We start from the raw sequence: 12,000 nt of genomic DNA, 5'->3' as shown, positions 1-12,000 counted from the left end.
AGTGGGAGAGGGAAAGAGCGCCTTGATGCTCTTTACTGGGTGTGTCAAGTTATATGTACATAAATAGAGCCAGTGCTTTTGTCCATGCATGCTGTGAATTTTGCAAAATATTAGAATAATGAAATGCTATTGGATAGCTTGATGGATGATTACATTTAATAGGCACATAGAGAGACACCTAAAGGCATTACAAAACTCACCCCCAAGGACAATGCAACAATAGTTACAAAAAGCTTCACTTTAGAGAGTGACTTTCATTATTAGTGGAAAAAAAAAATATTTAGCTTGCAAACGAAATTTGTGGCCCTGGCCCCTGACTCACCATAAGCTGGAGAGATGTGGTCCCACCCCAGTTCTGGCTTTCTCAAGGTCCTCAAAACACTATGGAAGTGAATGATCCGCCAGTTTTCCTAAGACTGTGACTTCTGCTTTAATGCAGAGAAGAAACTTGCGCAGTCTAAGTGTCTGATTATAATTCATATAGCTACAAAAAGTATATGGTTCTATCAGTTTACGAGACCGCCTCACCTTAAGAAGTTACCAAAATTTCTCTCCTTGAGTGAATAGAGTTTATAATGTTTCTATACTATCAGCATTGAATGGATTCCTCCATGCTCTTTTTGGAAATGTTTGTTGTGATAGCATGTGACACAATTTACTTATTATTGTGGCAGTAGAAATTTAATGTGATTGAAAGCCATCAAAAGGCATAGCATCTGAATGTCAAACATGACTTGTATCTATAATTCCAGGCAACGATTTGGATGCCTGTTGACTTTCTTCCTCATCCACATGGGTTTTTTTTTTTTTTTTTTCCTTTCCACTAAGTGGCACTGTGTTATTTGCATTTTTCTATTCAGGTCAAAATATCCGAACATTTGGAATGCTGGTATGAAAACCAGTTTAAAGCTTTGCTGTAAATTTCTGCTAAATAGGTTGGATGGAAAAAAAAATAAGCAGCAATTAAATTTTTATAAGAAAAAAACTCCCATGAAGCTTACTCTTTTCTGTATTTAACTCTTTCCCACTTTTTCTTTCCAGCTCCATTAGCCTCCAAATAAGCACACCATATTATATATGTCGAAGGAAGTTTTATTTAGACTTATAAGGGCTGATCTATTCCCATACTGTTTAAATTAATGTTCAAAAAAGAATTCAAACCACATTCTAACATTTGGACTATGTAAGAAGGAAACAGATTTTTCGGGAAAAAAAAAAGATGTTGTTTTAGCTAGGCAGAATGGGCTGTAGGAACATAGACACGTGCAGACGGATTTCTAAATGTGTGTATTATCTGATAAGATCTGGGCTGCTCGTGTGTCAATTCAGAAAGTAAATGAGCGCCGGAGCAGAATTACTTTCCTTCCATCCTTCTTGCCTTCCATCCTTCTTTCCTTTCTTCCTTCTTCCTTTTCATTTCCTTTTTTTTCTCTTTATTTTACTTTTTCCCTCCTCCTCCACTTCCTTTTCTTCTTCTAACAGCTTGGGATTTACTTTTATCTCAGCCACCTGCAGCCTAAGGCTTGGAAACACTTTGGTTCTTCACCTAACCGGTTACTTTTCAGACCAAATTAGCTCCAGAAATGCAGGGTGACTTTGAATGAAGAAACCAGAGTCTCTTGAAATAGACTGGCCTCGATTTGCATCAGAGTAACATTTTGAGAATTAAGTTCTGATCACTCTCTCCAAATTCAGCACACCACTGACAGACAGAATGCTTTGTTAGGCTGGCGTCTATACAATCATCCCCGGGCAGAAAATAGTCGTGGAAAAAAACATAGTCAGACTTTGTGTGTGAGTGGCCACCTTTAGTTTTCAATACAATAGATTTTTCCAGTTTCTCAAGTGCAGCAAAAACACTGCCAGATAAAGAAGCATAAATGCAACCTTGGAAAGGGTTGTGAGGCCAAAATTCTACATGTGTGTGTAATCGTGTGTGTGTGCGCACGCATGCGCACACGCACACGCAGAGCCAGTTCTGTTTGAAACTAATGAATTACATTTCAATTAGCCAGCTTTTAGCAGCAGTTACTTTCTTTGGTGTGTTGGCTTCTATTTGTAGCATGTATGGTAATATATTTTTTTCTCATAAATGAGGTGTATTTTTTAACTGGAAAAAGAAAAGAAATTAGTGAGCCAGAAAAATGTCAAAGTCTACGTTTTTGAAATATATATATATATATTTCACCTTCTAGAGAATAGCACCACTCTCTCCTCCACGTGCAGAATATTATACACTTGCCTTTGAAATTAGCTAACATTCAAGAGGAGAATGAATTTATAGATTTCCTCAAGCAAATGAATTACTTGTTTCTCCCATAATTGAAGGTGGAAAAAGAGAAAGCTCTGGAAAATCTCCTACATATATCAACCATTAAATGCCCTGGATCAGAGGTGACTCGCAGCCCTTCTGATCACAATTAATTGTGCAGAACTAGTCAGATGGCTCCGTGCAAACACAAGGGGGCAAGAAATAATAATCTTAATATGTGCCCAAAATGCAGAGATCCTAAAATAACCCATGAATAGCACTAATAAGTACCATATCTAGTATTTTTCAGAATATATCTTAAGACTTTCTGGACATTTCCTCAAGCAAATGGATTACAGGGAACGTGGAACTGCAGTGAAACCAGCACCGTGCCATGAGCTAGGGCTACCAAGGAGCGAGGAAGACTGTCGGGATGCCATCACAGGAGGACAAAGGCTGATGAGGTAGTGGAGAGTTGGCATGCATTCCTTAGCACGTGAGTCCTTCGGGATGATCCTCAAATAGAAAGTGCTGTATTGGGATGCCTTCATTTCTTTATGATAGGCTTAGGAAGATTCACGGGCCATTAATGAATCTGAAACAGCCTAGGTAACCTATTTCATCTTGTTCAAACTAGCTTTTCCCAAACTTGTTTCACCTGGCACCCCTTCACTGCACACCACGTGTACTGCAGTCCCAGGAACTAGTTTAACAGTCCGGATAGGCTAGGTTAGGCTGAGGTAACAAAGAGCCTTCCCAATCTCAATGGTTTATCTCAACACACATTGACTTCCTGCTCATGGTCCATGCCCAGCATGTCCTTAGGGATCAGCAGGAGTGTTGTGTTCATTACAGTCACTCACGGACCAAACCTGAAGGAAGAGCTAGCATATAAAGTGGGCCAGTTGCTATGCTAGAGGAAAAAGAGAAAGCTCTGGAAAATCTCCTACATATATCAACCATTAAATGCCCTGGATCAGAGGTGACTCGCAGCCCTTCTGATCACAATTAATTGTGCAGAACTAGTCAGATGGCTCCGTGCAAACACAAGGGGGCAAGAAATAATAATCTTAATATGTGCCCAAAATGCAGAGATCCTAAAATAACCCATGAATAGCACTAATAAGTACCATATCTAGTATTTTTCAGAATATATCTTAAGACTTTCTGGACAACTTATGTCTTTTAGATATTCCAAGTCTCATTGTGCCTTTTTCCAAGATCAAGAAGAGTTGCACCTGGAAGGAAGGGAGAAGAGAGTACAACACAGTTGTACATTGGAAGTACTTCAATTATGGGAGAAACACCTTTTACATTTGAGCTTCCTAACAACTGTTGTAAGAGTAGGGCATGGATAATGATAAGCATTGTTTCCTTTTGAGAAAATTGAGATGAGGTAATGGCTTTTGTGAGTTGATAGAGCATTCGAATGGTCTTTGTCAATCAGAAGGAAATGCTGAGATTCGGGAAATGTGAACAGGTTCAAAATTTGAGATAGCTGGACTAGCAAGAATTATCACCCACCACAGTTCAGTTTTATTCTGAACTCTACCAGACTTGTCCAGGACTTGTCCAAGTGTTGGGGAGATTATTCAACAGAAATACAGTGAGAAATAAAGCTCACTAACAAAAAATGTGAAAAAAAGAAAGTTTTGGTGAGGTACCATGAGGTGACAACTTGTTTCATAAATATCTTGAGAGCTTCTGGCCACTGGAAGCAGTGAACACGAATCATTAAAGAAAAAATTCATACAGTGCCATCGGAGAGAAAATGTTAACCTATCACTTCAGCCTCCAAAAAGACAGTTAAAAGTAAGGGAAAAAAATAAAAATAAATTCTGCCCTTTTTATGTGCTGTTGGACTCCTATTGAGAAAAATAAATTCTGATTTATTGCTGTCTGCCCCAGAAAGGATGGAGGCACAGAATGACATTTCATAGCTTTGTTTGGGTTGTCAGGGTAGGTGGAGTACCAGGCTGTGGGGGCAAGCATGCCATGACAGCCACTAGCAAGCCACAAGCCACAAGCCACGCTGTATTACCCACTCCACGTCCTGCCTCCCCTCTATCTGCCCCAACCCCCAAATCTGCCATAATTAGCCTTACGAGGCTTACATCGCCACAGCCACACGCCTCAGGCATTATCTCCTATCTGTGGTATTATGTGCTGTAATCCCACAGCTAAATGTGGTAACCCAAATTTCACAGAGACTCTGTAGCAGGCTTGCTGAGATAACCCATCTCGGTATGTGGAGTGCCAGGTCGCTCGGAGCCTGTAGGCTTGGAGCGCTAGGGATGCTTTGTGTAGATTCATCCTACGCACCCTATAGCTTACCCATCTTCCAGAGATCACAAGAACCCTAAATAGCAAATATGGCATCCTAACTAGAACACCACCTGTTTTGTGCAAGTGTACATGGGCTTCTGCCACCCGGCTGCTTTTCGCTCTCTCTCTCTCTCTCCCTCTCTCCTGCTCTCTCTCTCTCTCCCCCTCACTCTCTCCCCCTCTGTCTCTCTGTCTCCCTCTCTCTCTCTCTCTCTCTCTCTCTCTCTCTCTCTCTCTCCCTCTCTCCCCCTCTCCCCCTCTCCCTCTCTCTGGAGGAGAGACAAAATTCCATCTGTCTCTGTTGCCTGGCTTACAAAATATACATAAAACCAGTAGATAGAAGCTCATTGTCTGCACCCAGGCCAGTGGTCCCGATGCTACCTACACACCAGTGACCTACATAGATCTGTCACACATGATGCTCTTAAGTATACTCACAGGTGCTGGGATCCTTGGCGATAAAGATCGTTGCTTGACAAGCCTTTTTGTTCCACATTTCAGAATTTGTTTGTGGTTGTTTGTTGTCAAAAGAAATATATATATATCTCTGTCTCTGTCTCTCTCTCTCTGTCTCTCTTTCTCTCTGCTGTGGGATTGCTTAGAAACATGCAGGTTTTGACATACGCTTTTACCTGAAAATGTATCTATTCCTGCTGCTTTATTGGACCCCCTAATTACTTTTAAAAAAATAATAATAAATTGGGCAGGTGTTTGCTCTTCCAGTTGATTAATTGACAATGATTTCACTACAACTGACGGCAGAAAGCTAGGAAGCTGCCGGTTGGAGTTCAATGAGGAATACGCATTTTTCTACTCAGCCATGTGAATCAGCTTGAGAGGAAAATTTACAAAAGGCTCAAATTGCCAGAAAACTATATGTTTTTCATTCCAGGTTTGGCGATCTCTTAGTCCCAGTGTTGAGCCATGTCACATATATAATTCTCTGTTTTAGACATAGGAAACTCTGGAGCTGACAAGATGAGTTTAGAAACGTTTTTTCCCCTAAGTGAAAAGGATCACCCAGCTCAGTCACTATTATGTGTGGAAAGCAGAGCATTACAACAGGAACAATGAAGTCTGATGTAAAGTTGACCATGCTTTTTCGCTGTGTCGGTGGTATTTTGCTTTTCAATTTACCAGCATCAGAAACAGCAGCTGCCAGCCTAAGATGGTCTCTGAGGACGGTGCCTCCCAGAATATTAGCATAGTGAAGTTGGGGCCATTCCGTATTAATTTTTTCAGGGCTTCAAAGAAAGCCACACGATGTTTCCCGGCTGGTGAGTAAATAAAAATAAAGGGGGCTAAATTTCAAAAATGTAGAAACAGAACAAAGTACTTTTCTTCATTTTTGATTGATATGAAAACTTTCCAGGTCTAACAGGGAATCTGGGGATATATACCAAACACATGGAATATTATAGATTTTATCATTTTAATTAAGAAAAGTCCTGGGCATCAAACCTTATTTCAGATGAGCAGGTTTTCAGAAGAGAAGTGGTTTGACTAACAGAATTTCTGGATGAGATAAGGAAGGGTTGAACTAGGTAAAGTAAGTTAGAGTCAAGGTTTGGCTGGAGTTCAGGCCGTATTTTTATGTTGATCCTTAGAACTCATTCATTCACTCTATTTTTATTTTACAGCTGGGTTTGTAAGCATGAATAATGTAGATACACAAATAGCATAGAAAGTGAGTGTAGCCAGGAGGTAACGAGAGAGGCAAGAGTCCATATTTCCTGAAAACAACTCCAAATAGAAAAGACATTTTCATGCTTTCTAAAAGACAATAACAAATAAAGAAGACTTCACAGCAATGTGTATCAACATAAAGTACCCCTTGAAACATTCCTTTCTAAACTTAGATGTTAGGAGACTACCTTACAGGGAATCACCATGACCATTTTATGGGATTTTTTACTGATCAAATTTATAAGAGGAAAATAATGACATTCCAGAGTCATACCACCGAAATCATGAAATTGATGACCTCTCAGCTTTCAAAAACCCCTCAACATATGATTGAGATTCAAAATATTTTAAAGGAACATTTCAACAAAACAAGCAGGAGAGATTTAAGAAAGAATGAATATAGGAATTCACTCATATGTTTGCATAGAGGAATTATATTCTCTTTGATGAAAATGATAAGGTATACTAGAGACTTCTAAATATCACGCATTTTCATCTCCATTCTCCGTGACTCCTATCTTTAGCTATCAACCTTCCTCATGTTATTCTGATATTCTGATTTGCCAAGCAGATAAAGGGTTCAAATCTTTCAACTTATCCTTTCATGAGAAAGAATTTTTAAAAATGCAGAAACACTAGATTGAAAACTCTTTTTGGAGAGAGTATGAGTACCCTTCCCTTGCTCCTGGCCGGTGGGGGGGGGGGGGGGGAATCTCCCACACTACGCTTACTAAAGGATTTGCATGGTCAATTTCTTTACAGCTCTAAACTTCAGATTGACTACAACTCTCTGATGACTTTATAAGCTGCCCTTTTCTATGACACTGGGAAAGTAAAGCAGACATTTGCTCTAAGCCTCAAGGATCCGAGGGCACCAGGCTTCTGCACCTGACTCCAATGATGTGTTCTTAGCATTAAGACTTTGCTGAGAAAATGAAATGACAGCCACTTCCAAACTTGAACAGTAAAACAACAACAACAAAGTGTTTTATACTGGGGGAATCAATCCACTTGCCTCAAGAACGCACACACAATGACCACTAACACTGCTTCCCAGAAGTAGCGCAAGTCAAATTAACATTTAAAAAGGGATGGAGAGGATGGTGCTGAGAACTTCGTGTAGAAAATATAGGCTCCCCTTTCACAAAATTCTCCATTTCCCAGGTTCTACCTAAGCACCTTGATTGCCTTGCGGATTAAAGTGTGTATACTCAACGCCTGCTCAGGATAGGCTGTGAGTCAAGGAAGACACAGAGCAGACAGGCATATCCCAGCTGTAAAATTGCACATTCTACCATAAGTGAGCAATCCAGACTACCTCCTTCATCTCCTTCTACCAAAATATTGCGTTTTCCCTCCCAATAAAGATGTTTTATAATGGCAATGAGGTGCCGTAACTCACAGAGTTTCTGCTGCTTACTTGCTCTCTGTGTCCTGTAACTCCCACTCTATCAGGAGAGCATATGTTGTATCTCTGTCATGAATTATTATCTGGTGATTCCACATTGGAATTTGCACTTGGAAGGCAGTTTCTCCACCCCCACCGCAAGGATTCCCGCTCATTCATAGAAGGTCCATATTGTCTAATGGCTTCCATGTTGTAAAACAATTCCTCAGGTGCTGCATCCAGGGGCTTGGTCTCCTAAATTCTCAATTAGCAAAACCATCCTGAACTTTTATATAGGTGCCTAAGGTGCTGTGCCTCTTCATTTTGAAATAACCATTTGTGTACATTACATTCAAGAAGATGATGCGCTCAACGATGAGCAAACTCAATGGCGAAACATTTCAGGCGGCAGTGATAAAACTCTTAATTGGCACAAATCAGGGGGAAAGACATCCATTTTTTTTTTTTTTTTCATGAACGGCCTCCTACCTTTCTCCCAACTAGTAAATTTAAATGATGGAAAGTAATAAAATGCAATTGGTTTTAGCCTTTGTGATTCTGACTTTCATCAAAGGGATTCCAAACTGTTTTCCTATGGGTAGGCTTTTTTTCAAATGAATATTTATTGGGCATCTCCTAGCAGGGGTATATTGGAGCCCATTCATTCTGGCTCATAGGAGCTGATTGGGCACATCTCTTCTCGATTGCACATTTAGCAGATGACTCATTGTTAACTTGAAATAGACCATTGTGGGAGTATTTACACTATGGAAATCAACAAATGCCACAAATCAGGGCTTTCTTGGGGGAAGATGGGGGTTAGTTGCTCTGCAGTTACCAGCGTATCACTGCCTCCTACCTAGTAGATAAAGTATTACACAGATACTGACGTTCTTGTGTATAGTAGTCCTGAAACAAAAGTGGCTAAATGCTACTTGCAAAAGTAATTCATAAATGAAGATAAAAACAGTCCAAATTATTAGTGGGAAAGATGTAACTTACTGCTTAAGGAACTGGGCTGGGTTCAGTTTGAGTTGGTCCACTTACTAGATAAATAGCCTTCAGCAAGTCACTCACTTCTCTGAACTTCAGTTTAATGGAAAATGGAAATAATAAAAGTTAATTTCCTTATGCAGTTATTTTTTAATTGATTGAGGTAACGAATGAATGTTCCTGGTCTTTGACTCATACAGAGAGCCCAGTACATTTTAGCCATTATTATTGAAGTCAGATTGTGGGAACATTGCCAAATGTCACGTTAGTTGCCGTTACTTGTTTACTTAGATCCAATCACATGTCTTTTTCAGTGTCCCCAAACACACCAATTTCCTGACTCTGAGCCTTTGCATCTGCTGTTCCTGCTGTCTGAAAAAATCTCTCCCCTGGATCTGTGCCTGGCCAGTTCCTTTTCATTATTCTGACAGCAGTTCAAATGTTAGCTCTTCCAAGAGGACTTCCTGGGTCCCTCTTCTTTGACACACATTTCTCCTTGCCTCCGTTTAGTCACCACATTCCAGATTTCCCCTGTTCTGTATTCCTGTACAACTTTTCATCGTAAGAAGTTTCTGCTTTATTTGGTGACATGTTTATTAACTATCTCTCTCACTGAATCTAACATCTGTGGGAGCGGTGGCCCTGCTTGCCTTTTTCACCATTTAATCCTGAGCCCCAGGCACGGTACGGTGTGTGGTAGGCATGCAATAAATAGCAGTGAGTGATGAAAAAATAAATGGTGACTTCGGAGCCACAAAAGTTAATTCACTACTTAGGCAGAGCGGATAGATCTACAATCCTATTTTTAGTCCAATTAAGCGTTGTTTTTGATAATAAAATAGAAATATTTATGGATCCACAGGAGGTAGAGAAGTTCATTAATGCTCTGGATAAATAACGGAATGAGCAGTAGAAAATCTATTGACAGATTTAATCAGGAAATTGTGAAAACAACCAGATATAGCTGATTTTGCAAGGCATAGAAAGATTGCATTTAGAATAACTTGATTGGTGAATTTGAAAAGATTTTCTTTCCCTACACACTGCTAAAAGTTTATTTATCTCTGTGATCTTAGCATAATGATTGGAAATAAGAAAGCAGAATTTAAATTCCCAATTATTAGCCATCCTGATTATTATAATTTTGGATGGGAGGAAAGCTATAATGTGGACTAACCTTCTTGGTATGCAAGAGTTTCCATAGACTCTCATGCAGGTGCGTGAGTGACATTTTTCTTCCCCTCATCATATTTGCTTGAGCCTAGGAGGAGGGGCATAATGGGCACTAGAGAAGGAAGGACAAAATAAACCAGTTTGAATAAGTACTTTTTAATTTTTATAGTATCAAGCAGTGAATTAAGCATTTCCATGGGAGAAGATATTTTTTAAAGAGCAGGAGAGGCTTGGAGAGCTTTCAAAAAAATTCATCCTTAAAGTGAAGGACTTTAATTAATAGAAAAAATATTTGCTACCTATTATACTCAGAGTAGAATTAGGAAGAGTATTATGAAGATAGAACTAGAATTTTAACATAGACATGCATCTCTTGCCTCACTGAGGAAAAGACATTTTATAAGTGGAGGGAGAATATAAATGCAATGTATGTGGTAGAGCTCTTTATCTGTGTCTGGATTAAATGCTCAAAGTCCAATATTTTTCTTTATTTTTCAGATTAGCTAGGATAGAGCAGGGGGTAACGTACATAATGTTGGCAGGATTTTCAATTAAATTGTGGATATATAGTTAGATTGAACATTGAGCGAATTACATAAAGTTTCAGGTATCAATTGCAGGAGATTTAAAAGTGAGTTATTTTATGCACATACATATATATATGTATACACACACATACACACACACAATCATTACCACCACTTTAGGGCAAATAATTCAGATAGGTGCCCAATTCGCATGCAGCCTTTTGGGCCCATTTCATTATGTGCAGGCAGAATTTTTGAAAATTTAGTTTCAGACTCTTAAAAATAGAAAACCCTGATTTCCTCTGCCAAGAATTCTACAATTGTGTGCCCTGGCCTAAAATGCAAAAAATTAAGTAGATGATCTTTTATATAAAAGAAACAGGCACCTAATTACTGCACACATAATTTATTATTTACCAAAATGTGTGAGCACATACCACATACAAATTCTTATGCCCACGTTTGTACAGAGGCTAATTCTTACCACGGTTAATGTATGACACTAGGTAACAGAGACTGATCCTAGATCAAAGTACAGTGTGAAGAAGCAGCATTTAGTAACAATATGCCATGTGCTGGAAAATCTAGCTACTATATGCACACATACACATACACACACACACACACACACATACAGTTGACCCTAGGACCCTTGGGTTTGAACTGCATGAGTCAACTTAACGCAGATTTTTTTTACAGTGTAGAACTGTAAGTGTACATTTTTTGGTTTAGATTATTTTATTATAAAAATATAGTATATAATACATAAAACATACAAACTATGTGTTAATCAACTGTTTATGTTATTGGTAAGGCTTCCAGATTAGTACTTAAGTTTTGGGGGAGTCAAAAGTTATACACGGATTTTCAACTGTGTGGGGGAGTTGACACCCCTAACTCCCACATCATTCAAGGGCCAGTGGTATATATATGTTTTATTATATTTATATATTTTTATATATATTATAAATGTTTTATATATTTATATATATATATAAAATCTTTATTTTCTTCCCTCTCTTATACTCTTATTATCTAACATAAGGTGTGCTGACTTTATATCATAGTATTGAAGTGCTGTTAACTTTACATCATAGTATTTAGTTTCGGGATATCAGTATTATAGTATTAGGTTTTGGGATATCAAGGAGAGAGGTAAACATCATCCAATGACTCTACATCCTCTTCTGAAAAAAGGATTAATGTGTTTTCACCTGCACACAGGATAGTTGTATCATGTCAGGTGGAAGTATGACCTTTATCTGGAGATGAAGTTCTGTTTAAGGAGATGCGTATGGGGGCCAAGTTAACAGGGGGTGAATGTGTGACGGTTAATTTTAATGTGTCAACTTGGGTGGGCCATGGTACTCAGAGATGTGGCCAAATATTATTCTAGATATTTCTGTGAGAGTTGTTTGGGATGAGATTAACATTTAAATCAGTGGACTTTAAATAAAGCATATTCTTCTCTATGATGTGGGTGGGCTTTGGTCAATCAGTTGAAGGCCTGAATAGAACAAAAGATCGGCCCTCCCTGAGCAAAAGGGATTTGTGCAGCAGACATCCTTTGGACTCGAACTGCAACACTGGCTCTTCCTTGGGTCACCAGCCTGCCGTCCCACCCTGAAGATTTTAGACTTGCCCTACTTCATAATCAT

The sequence above is a fragment of the Mirounga leonina genome, unplaced genomic scaffold (genome assembly GCF_011800145.1).
Source record: "Mirounga leonina isolate KUSES-001 unplaced genomic scaffold, KU_Mleo_1.0 Mir_115, whole genome shotgun sequence".
NCBI classification, from domain to species: domain Eukaryota; kingdom Metazoa; phylum Chordata; class Mammalia; order Carnivora; family Phocidae; genus Mirounga; species Mirounga leonina.
The sequence above is the reverse complement of the archived record's forward strand: the minus strand, read 5'-3'. Positions refer to the sequence as shown.